This window comes from Chiloscyllium plagiosum, chromosome 12 (genome assembly GCF_004010195.1).
Source record: "Chiloscyllium plagiosum isolate BGI_BamShark_2017 chromosome 12, ASM401019v2, whole genome shotgun sequence".
Taxonomy (NCBI): domain Eukaryota; kingdom Metazoa; phylum Chordata; class Chondrichthyes; order Orectolobiformes; family Hemiscylliidae; genus Chiloscyllium; species Chiloscyllium plagiosum.
Genome location: NC_057721.1, coordinates 17,622,283 through 17,632,556, shown reverse-complemented (window position 1 = coordinate 17,632,556; position 10,274 = coordinate 17,622,283). Strand labels below are relative to the sequence as shown.

Below are 10,274 nucleotides of genomic sequence, written 5' to 3'. Positions count from 1 at the left end.
CAAGTCCCTCCTCCCTACCTTTTATCTTAGCCTGCTTGGCACACCTTCCTCATTCCTGAAGAAGGGCTTATGCCCGAAACGTCGATTCTCCTGTTCCTTTGATGCTGCCTGACCTGCTGCGCTTTTCCAGCAACACATTTTTAAACTCTGTCAATCACACCCACTGTTATGTTCTCAGGCTTGAGTTGGCACTCCAACCTGATCTTACGTCGGGGAGTGCTAAACTTCTGTCCATCTATCCCACAAATTACCACACTCTTGGGTAACAGATCAGAAAGAGTGCATATTCGCTCATCTCTTTCTATTAGAGTCTGGTTAGATCCTGTATCTCTCAAAATTATCACTTCTTGCCCTTCTCCCTCATTCTTGCTGAGTAAACTTTACCCACAGAGGCACATTCTTTGTCAAGATCAGGCACTAACACCATACCCAGCCCCTGCCTAGGCTGTGCACTCTCCTGCAGTTCCACAGCTCTTCTTGGGGTTTCATTTATTACTTTCACTAAGCCACTGGCTTAGCTTCTTTTACCACATGCCTTTCGTTTGCCACAGTTCCTTTCTTTAACGACCAGCACTGTGACTTTACGTGTCCCACTTTATCATAGTGGAAACACCTGAGGCCTTTCACCTCCTTTCCACCCTCTTGGGCTTCCTTAGCCTGTGGTAAACACTTACCAGTATTTTCTACTCTTTGTTTCATAGTGTAGGATTTTCCCTTTCCTCAACTTCTATCCCTCACAGGACGAAATTCTGGCCAGAAGCTTGCCTTAAGCACCAACATGTAGTCATCTGCTAATTCTGCGGCCCTTCTCATTTCCTGAACTTCTTGTTCATCCACGTGAATTCTTATCAACTCTGGAAGTGAGTTTTTCAACTCCTCCAGCAGAATAATCTCTCTTAGAGCCTCATAGGTCCTACCTATTTTTAAGGCTCACACCCATCTATCAAAATGACTATGTTTAATTCTTTCAAACTCAACATTTGTCTGACCTGGTTCCTTCTTTATGTTTCTGAATTGCTGTCTTTACACTTCTGGTATGAATTCGTAAACAATTAAAATAGCCTGTTTAACCTCTTCATAATCTCTTGACCCCTTATTTGACAGTGCAGCGAATACTTCACTAGCTCTGCCTACCAGCATAGTCTGAACTAGCATTACCCATAAATCCTCGGACCACTTCATCTGTCTACCCAATTTTTCAAATGAAATAAAGAAGGCTTCAACATCTTTCTCAACAAAATGTGGCGGAGTTTTGAGATATTTGTATATACCACTACCTTCTCTTTCAATCTCCATTCTGTTAACTTGATTTTGCTGACTAAGTCACAACTTCTCAAGTTCAAATTCTCTCTTTTTGCTCAGCTAAGAACCTTCTGTATGTTTCTTTTTCCTCGCTCTCTCTCTCTTTCTCTTTCCCTTTCTTCTCTCTCTCTTTGCTCAGCTGAGAACCTTCTATCTCTCTCTCTATCTTTCTCTTATCTCTTTCTTGTCCTCTGCTGCACTTGTCTGTTTCTCTGACACACCTAAGTGTTTGAGTAATTCCCTTACAATTTCAGTTTTACCTTTGTCCTTGGTTAAACCCAAACCTAACTTCTTTGCTAATTCTAAAAGTATGGCCTTTTTCGTTTCTTCGAAACTTCCTTCGCAAATTTGACAATCATCTTCAAACCCCAGCCCATCTTTAGCAATTTTAAGAGCCATTTCTCTCACTTTTAATTTAACCAAACAGAAGTAACCAAAATTAAACAAATTGTCTCACTTATATTTTATTTAAAGATCTAGGATACTAACCAGCAAGTGTTTAAATCTACTGGGCTTTTTCGTACCCCAAATTTATTCAAATCTGTCCAAATCTCAGACTGGATCTGCCTAAAGCTGTTCGAAAGACGAAAGCCCCCAAACTGTTATGACACGGGCTAAACCCCTCTGCTAATTTAAACATGACGCACAAAGAAGCTCACCTTGTGCCGTCATCTGCTAAATTGCGAGAGGCAAAGAACTATAGAAGTCACTATTTAAAGTAAAAATTAACCATTTTATTCTATAAGTCCAAAAGAGACCATTGAACAACTATTTACAACTCATTTCTCTTAAGCCTATCTTTTACCTCCCACTCTACAATACTGGTCCGATTAAAATAAAAACACAATTAAGATTTCCAAAAAAACATTCCGCTTTCAAAACCAGCCAGCTGTTGAATTTTCTCTTTGTATCTTCCTCTGCAGATTTTCCTCTGTCATCTTTTCTTCAGTATTCTGCTTCACAGATCTTTCACATGAACAGGTACCCTTCAGAGAGCTATTCATCTAGCTTTCAATACTTGTTGGTGCTTGGCAGTTGTCCCTCCAACTATTCAAAATGGGTTTTATACCCCAAAACGTCAGATCATTTCATTGGTTTGATGTCATCCCAGACATTAACATTCAAATTCAATTGGATTTTGATATCTGGGGCATAATTTAAACTGATTGGCCGAATTTGAATTTGTTTTTTTGTTCCATGGCAATGCAACTCCAGTGATTTGTTTCAAGCATGTGTTACATGTTTTCCCTGTTCAGGACACTCTGTGCTTTCAGTCAGTCCTTGCTAGCTTCCTCTCTCTTAAAGGTACAGGACACCACCACACCTTCACAACACAAGGCTGTAATGAGCGTCATGAGTTGTGTGCTCTGGAAGATGCAAAATTGAACATCAGTGTGCAGGTAATTTTTTTCTTCCCCTTTTTATATTTTCTCATCATGTTCAGGGATGTTATTACACACCTCTAGAGCAGGTTGGACTTCAACCTACTCAGTAGAATTTAAACTCAAAGGCAGGGACATTGCCACTGCACCGCAGGAGCCCAAAATGAACAGTTTATTATTGCACAAGTACTGTTGACAAGATATTTCATCAACTTGCTGCTGATGAAGTAGGTTGATGTGGCGGTAATTGGTTGGGTTGGAATTTGCCTATCTTTGCTGTGCATTTGAAGGCCAAGAATGTGGTTGCCTTTTAAATGCCCACTGAAATGGCCTCTTTAACCATCAGCTTGAGGGCAGGTATGTACAGGCAACAAACTCTCATATTCATGAAATACATAAAGATCCTTCTGAACCAGTGACCTTCATAAAATTGATTATCATCTGTGCACGAAGGCCACAATAGGGTCAGAGTAGGTAAGCTTCAAGCAATAGTCAATCTCACATGGACAAAACCTTTAATTGAAAACATTTTTTTCCATGGCGTTAAATCTGTAGCAATGCCTCTGGTAAGACATTCTGTTTCTGGGGAAGAAAACAAATGTGTAAAGGGCTATTAAACCAGTCGAGCAAAATCTCTTCTTTACTTGTTTCCAGTCCTCTAGTTTGTTTAGTTTTTTTTCTCATGTTGTTTTCCTGTCATTTCTTGCTCCAATTGTTCAAAGCATTTGCTTTACGTGTTTGGCTGCATGGATCAACATTTCCTAATATGTAATCATTTATACTCAGACATCTGAAAAAAAAACCAGTATTAATATTATTTTATCAAGCGCATCTGTTTACTTGGGTGCAGACATTAAACACCATGGACTCTCACTCATCAACTTCCACATCTGCCAAAACATGCATCTCCACTCAACCAATCTACAGGACAATTAATTAGCAAAGCTGCTGTCCCAGTTGGAGCATGATTGAGTGCAAAGTATATTTTGAGTTTGCATACAGTAAATGCTGCAGCCGAGACCACTATCAAGTCAATCCGCCTTTAAACATGAGTTCAAAAAAGCAAATAGTCCTAAACAAAGTAAATTATGATTTTGCTGAACTTTAATTTTGCTGATATTCACACTGGATGTCATACCAATTGAAGAATATATGATTTTCAGAATCCTCAGGATTATAGAGATAAAAGTGATGGATGCTTAACAGTAAAGGTAAGCTCTACAAATTGCTGTTCAATCTAAGTAAGAGTTCAAACTAATTTTTTCCAAAACTAATTTCCAAACTAATTTTAACCAAATTGACTCCTTTTCCTTTTGATAGCTTAGGGTTGTATCATTATTTCCCTGCCTACACATTGTCATAATATAATTAAAGTAATATGGCAACCATTCAATTTATTAATGATCAAAGATTTTTTCTTTCTATTTTGCTGAAGAGACAATTTTTGAGATCTTGGATTTTTTTTATGTGACCATAATGTATTTCTTCCAATTTGTTTGTATGTGTAAAAGCCAAATTTGATTTTTCTTTTCAATTAGTTATTAACATTCTGGCATGAAAGTACTGAACAATGCTGAGGTGAAATTTTACAAAGAAAAGTAATGCTGCAACTAAACCAATTACATATTGAAATAGGAAACCCAGAACATGTTAAACAATGAACATTATAGTTCCAAACTTTTTTTAGATTTAAGACTTTCAAGATTTCTTTTGCAAAAATAAAATGGAATACAGGAAGTGTGATGATATGTGTCCTTAACATAGCATTAATAAAAGGATACAATGGCTTCCTAGATGTTCATACATTTCACATGATTTAACATGCATCAAATGCAGTCCATTCTTGGCATTGATCAGTACAATCAGAGAGAGCTGCACAGGGATCTTCACTCATTCCGGGGCGTATCTTCAGAAAAGGGTAGTTTTCTCCATAGTTGGTGATCATTGTGACATGTATTCTGAGTTGTATAAACCTGTCTCTTCTGCTGTTTATTATGCAGTGTTAAAGTGAAAGGACTTCCCCATGATGCTTTCCCATTTTGAGTCAGCTTTGTTTCAAATGAGTGGTGATGCGTGATCCACTATGGCTTGGTGCAACTCTTCTGACAGAACTATCCATTCTTCATGTCAGTACTTACTCAACTGTGCTCTTTGTCACCTTCCTTTGTGAGAACATATGCCTTTACGATGTGGAAATGTGCGTTGCTGCTTGGAACTTCTGGTGTTCACACTGTGTTAAAGCCCAGCCACACGCCACTTTTGATACTGCAAGGTACAACTTCATACATTGTAGTACTGTACAGTGTCACAGAGGACGTGGCACAGAAAGCAATGGTCACACTTTCCTTCATGGGACAGGTGCTAGTGAACAAGACGATAGTTCTCCAAAACAGATCACATGACCAGACCCATCCAGATAGCTGCCTGGGTCCATGCTGTGTTCCCAGTGAAGCAGAATGTCCAGCTGTACAGGAAGCAATGCAATAATATTCTGTACTCCACAAGAATAAGTGCTGCCAACTTCTCTTTCATATCTCACACTCACAGGGCCACCACTCCCTCTAACTCTGCCACTGCACATGTATCCTACTAAGGTTCATGAACTATAACTTTCATATTCCATGCATTATGTCTCATCGACAGCTGTCATTTATTTCACCCTCCCAGATTAGTGATCGTTCTTGCCTTCTCTGCTTCCTACTCACTTACTGGAGATACTTCACCGCGTCTGCTGCATCAAACACTGATCTTCCATCCACTTCCAGCAACTCAATCCTCCCTTTGTCTTATTGAAAGAACCAATGTCCAGTCCCAAGACCGTGTCCCTCGACAGTTGCACTTAATCTACAAAACTGACTGTGGCTCAAACTCCAAATGCAAGGACACGCATCACCACATTCTTTTCAGAGCAGGTAGCTGACTTTGGCAATACCCCTGGACAAAATTGCATGTGCCTGTTTACTGACTCTGTAAGCACTGATTTATTACAGTCCCACTCGACTCCTCCAAGGACTGCTGCCCATTGCTTTTGTTTGAAACACATGCAGTATGTTTGCTGCATAGGCTGCCGACAAGCACTGTGGATATGACGTTGATGTAGCAATGTGGCTTACAGAGACATGTCCACCCCTTTATCTGTTCCGTGCTCCCCACTATTGCAAGCTGTCTGTCTCTCCATCTGTGCTACGGAGCGATGCAAGCCACAGAGGCTGGCATACTTCAAGTAAACACAAAATGAGTGAATGCTAAGACATCATGATTGTAGCCATAAGATGCATCCTGTTTAGATGCCAGAGATGTGTCCCTGTGCACAAAGCAACCTGGTTGATGCATGTAAGTCATAAGTATCCCTCAGTTCCAAAGTGAAGTCCTGAAGGTCTGACATGGTGTGTAGTTAAACGGAGAGTAGATAGAAGATGTGGTGAGGCTGGTAGTTTGCCCATGTTTCTTTGCTTGAACAAAGATTGGAGTTCCATCGAGTATACAGCAAAATTGTGATGTCGACGGAGTTGGAGAAAGGTCAGCAAAACCAATTGGCAAGCAGCAGCTGCCAGGTACCTGCTTTGATTTACAAGTTAGGAATTTACACCATCTAGTTTCTCAGGAATAGAGTGGAGAATTGGAAGTGGCATAGCAATTATGTTCATTAGGAGGTTAATGATTTACCCATACAACTGGAAATGAGGTAGTTGCTGCCCAATAGTGAAATTTGGAATTTGCTGTTTAAAGATGAAGGGGAAAGTTGGAATCATTTTCAAGACTGAGATTCCAAAATTTTCATTCTCGCCATATTCTTCTACGTTCATGCCATTGTTCACACCACTCAGGGAAGGGAAAAAGCCCTCCCTGAGTCTGGATCATTCAGATGATATAAAAAAATTTCTAGTTGGTATGGGAAGTGCCAGCATGTTATTTTTTCTCAAGGCCATTGTGGACCCTAAAGAAATTCAGGCATATCCGATGCAATGTGAATTTTCTCGATATCAAGGCTTTGGAATTACAATGATTTCTTCATTGTAATTATTATATACTGTAGTATTAAGTCTCCTCCTTAAAGATAGGGAAGATTTCTGTTGCCAGAATGTCTGACATCCACAATCATGTTCTGGCATAGATTGCACAAAAATGAGAAACAAAAACTGCCAAAGCTATTCCTGGACCTTTTTATTATGCAGGTTATTTTTAATTGATTAGTATTATTTGCCTGTAATTGCATATTTAGGTGCCCTGTACTGTACAGTGAGATGCTGTTGCCTCATCTACCTTGCAATAATAGATATAATCTGCCAAATTCCGTAACAGATTCTTCACAGCCGTTAAGCACTAACTGAAAAGCACAAATTGTGCTATAGTTTATGATTTCATGTAGAAAATGCTGCTTTATATTTGCACAGGTAGTACAAATTTAAATGTGGCACTATTTTCACTCCAGTGGGTGAGTAATGAAGCATTAAAAGATCCTGTCTGTACAAGCAATGCAATAAATGCAACTCCTTGTAGAAACTATTTGTAACAGCCTTTGCAAAGCTGAGAACAGTTCTCTAATCTTCTGCCTGTATACGATGGGGTGGGGTTAGCACAGTGGCTCAGTGGTTGGCACTGCTTCCTCACGGTGCCAGGGACCTTGGTTTGATTCCACCCTCTGGTCTACTGTCTGTGTGGAGTTTGCACATTCTCTCCAACGTCTGCATGATTTTCAGAGAAGTGAAGAAACCGCTATCATCCTCATAGGTGTTGGAACACTATGATCCCAAGCGAGGTCTGGTATTGATATGCGTTGTCTCCCCATATGGCACCTGGGTAGAATCAGTTCATAGGAGGCATAATAGAGAGAAATACCCAACAGTGTATGCATCCAGGACATTGGCTAATGTGGAGTCTAAAGGCTGGTGGAATTGTATTATTTAGAAGGCATCTGCAGGGGTCTATGTATAGGAAGGGTTTTGAGGGATATGGGCCAAGTCCTGGCAAACGGGACTAGATTGTGGGATATCTGGTCGGCATGGACAAGTTGGACCAAAGCATCTGTTTCCATGCTGTACACCTCTATAAGTCTATGTGCAGTTTATAGGTTTGGCCATGCTAAATTACCCAGCGTGTCCAGGGATGTGCAGGCTAGGTGGATTAGCCATGGGAAATGCAGGGTTGGCCTGGCTGAGATGCTCTTTGGAGGGTTGGTGTGGATTTGATGGGCCAAATGGCTTGCTTCAACTCTAGCGATTCTATGATTCAACATGAAAATGCCCTGGTTTATCAATACATAACAGACTTGCAAAGAAATTATTGGCCGGGGAGAAATATATCCACAATAAGTATACACTTTTAATTGAATAGCCTACTCTCTAATAAGATTTTCATTTTTAGAGCAGTTGGAATTGATGATACATTTACTCTGTTAAATAATAAATGCACATTGAGAATATTAATTATCCCATATTATCCAATTGGGTGATGAAAGGGATCAATGCATATTCCTCTTTGTAGGAGAGTTCCAATTGGAATATTCAATTATAAAGTCAGCCTCAATAATCATTGCATTGGGGCAGAACTAAGATGAATCAAAATATTTTGGGCACCCTAATGAAAAACTGTACAGTCGGGCAGAATGAAACAAAATATCAATTTTAAGTTGATTGGCTTTGCATGGCACCGTATACGATTCCACAATTTCTGAAGATAGACAATGCGATGTTCATTGCAAATCGCGGAAATCAATGCATTTGCAGAAGCATTAAAAAAAAGAGAGGATTTGAATTACAGCTCAGTGAGGATGTCGGATAGGCTTTCTCGTTAGCAATTCTACTCATGTTTCAGATTAATGCATCCTGTTCTCAGGAGAGGTTGGGCAGCCAATTTGCTCGTTTCTCTCTCTCTCTCGATCTCATTCGGGCCATTGCGAAAGGGACCGTGCAGGGAAGCGACTGGTGTTTCTCTCCGGAGGAGAGACCCGGCTTTGCCGCTCAGCGGGGAGGACTCTTGTCACCCCCTCCCCAACTCCCTGAACTTTTCTTCGAGGTGGACAGAAAACACCCCCCGGGCGGTGGAAGCGGACTTTTAAAGTGCCAGATCGATTTCTGCCCCGGCTCCTCTGCAATCGGCAGGGTGAGCTCTGCAGCGCAGGGATGGGGGTCAGCCCGCACTGGGCGCTGCTGGGCGAAGCATGAGAGGTACTTTGGAGACAGTGTGGGGCGGCGGGAGCAGTGCACCGGCACTGATGTAGCCGGGCTCGGCGGAATCCCGGCACGTTTGCAAAGAAAAAACAAATTCCAGCTTCAAGCCGGTTGCTGACGGCTCTCAGTGCGACCCAGGCTCCCATCCGCTGCTGGTTTCTGTGTGAACAGGACTGGGGTGGCGCAGGGACGGCTCGGACGTGTACTTCCACAATCGACACCAAACTTGTGCAGCACTGCCTTTCTTATCCCCCCCCCTGAAAAGCGCTCATCTCCAGCGCTGCCAGTGCAAGGGATTTAATCTCAACTTCCAACTACCGTCAGTCAAAGCAACAGGCTGCAAGCACCAAGGTAAGAAGTTTCTCAGCCCCCGGGGGGGATTAAGAGTTGTTGAAAAAAATTAAATGTTCCCGTGTAACTTTAGGGAAACATCAACCGCTTCGCAAATACATGGACACAGCGCTATGCAAGCCGTTCTTTCTTTATAGTGGTGGGGAGAATTCATTCTGTCTGAAAGTTACACGGGACCATTTAATTTTTCAACAATTCTTAACTGTTCAAAACTGCAGTGTTGTCGTAACATGGATTGCTGATTTTTTTTTAACTCGTTACTTTGGTTTCTGGGGTGGGGAGCGTGTTTTAAAATCTGTTTGTGGGAGCTGTCAGGGAGAACTGTGAATGGTACAGGGTCATTTCAGACGGGACTGCCCAGTGGTTGGACGATGCACAAAGGTTTTTGGCCATTTCTTTCCTAACGCCTTTATTTATTCTGGCCTGTAATAACACCGACTCCGCCCCGGCGCTGTGTCAGTTCCTGGGAGAAGTTCATGCAGCAACATCATTCTGCTGAAGTTTGGCAGAGGGTTCTCTCAGGGGCCAGGCAGCACGGCCAGCTCAGTGAAGAAACACGCCTGCAAACATCAACTGCAAACCAGCGCGATTTCACCAGCAGCGAGTTACTGTGTCACTCTGACCGCGCTCTCCCAGTCACAGCCTGGACTGGAGCGAACAGACCACTCCGCCCATCGGCTCTGCTAGCACTGAAACAGCGCAATGTAACCACAGAGAGGGACAGTGTGACCCGGGAGAGAGAGGGACAGTGTGACCCGGGAGAGAGAGGGACAGTGTGACCCGGTGACCCGGGAGAGAGAGGGAGAGAGGGACAGTGTGACCCGGGAGAGAGAGGGAGAGAGGGACAGTGTGACCCGGGAGAGAGAGGGAGAGAGGGACAGTGTGACCCGGGAGAGAGAGGGAGAGAGGGACAGTGTGACCCGGGAGAGAGAGGGAGAGAGGGACAGTGTGACCCGGGAGAGAGAGGGAGAGAGGGACAGTGTGACCCGGGAGAGAGAGGGAGAGAGGGACAGTGTGACCCGGGAGAGAGAGGGAGAGAGGGACAGTGTGACCCGGGAGAGAGAGGGAG

The 10,274-nt window shown here is 42.5% G+C and overlaps 1 protein-coding gene across 7 annotated transcripts in view; it reads left to right on the top strand.

Moving 5' to 3' along the window:
• frmpd4 (FERM and PDZ domain containing 4) overlaps window positions 1–10,274 on the top strand; it is a 765,355-nt gene that overhangs the window by 303,796 nt on the left and 451,285 nt on the right. The window contains exon 1 of one of the 7 annotated variants that reach the window (XM_043700604.1): window positions 8,957–9,205. The exons of the other annotated variants lie outside the window; for them this stretch is intronic. The gene's annotated coding sequence lies outside the window, so the exon portion shown is untranslated. Of the gene's footprint in view, window positions 1–8,956; window positions 9,206–10,274 lie in introns of those variants that run through there. 7 annotated transcript variants of the gene reach the window in all.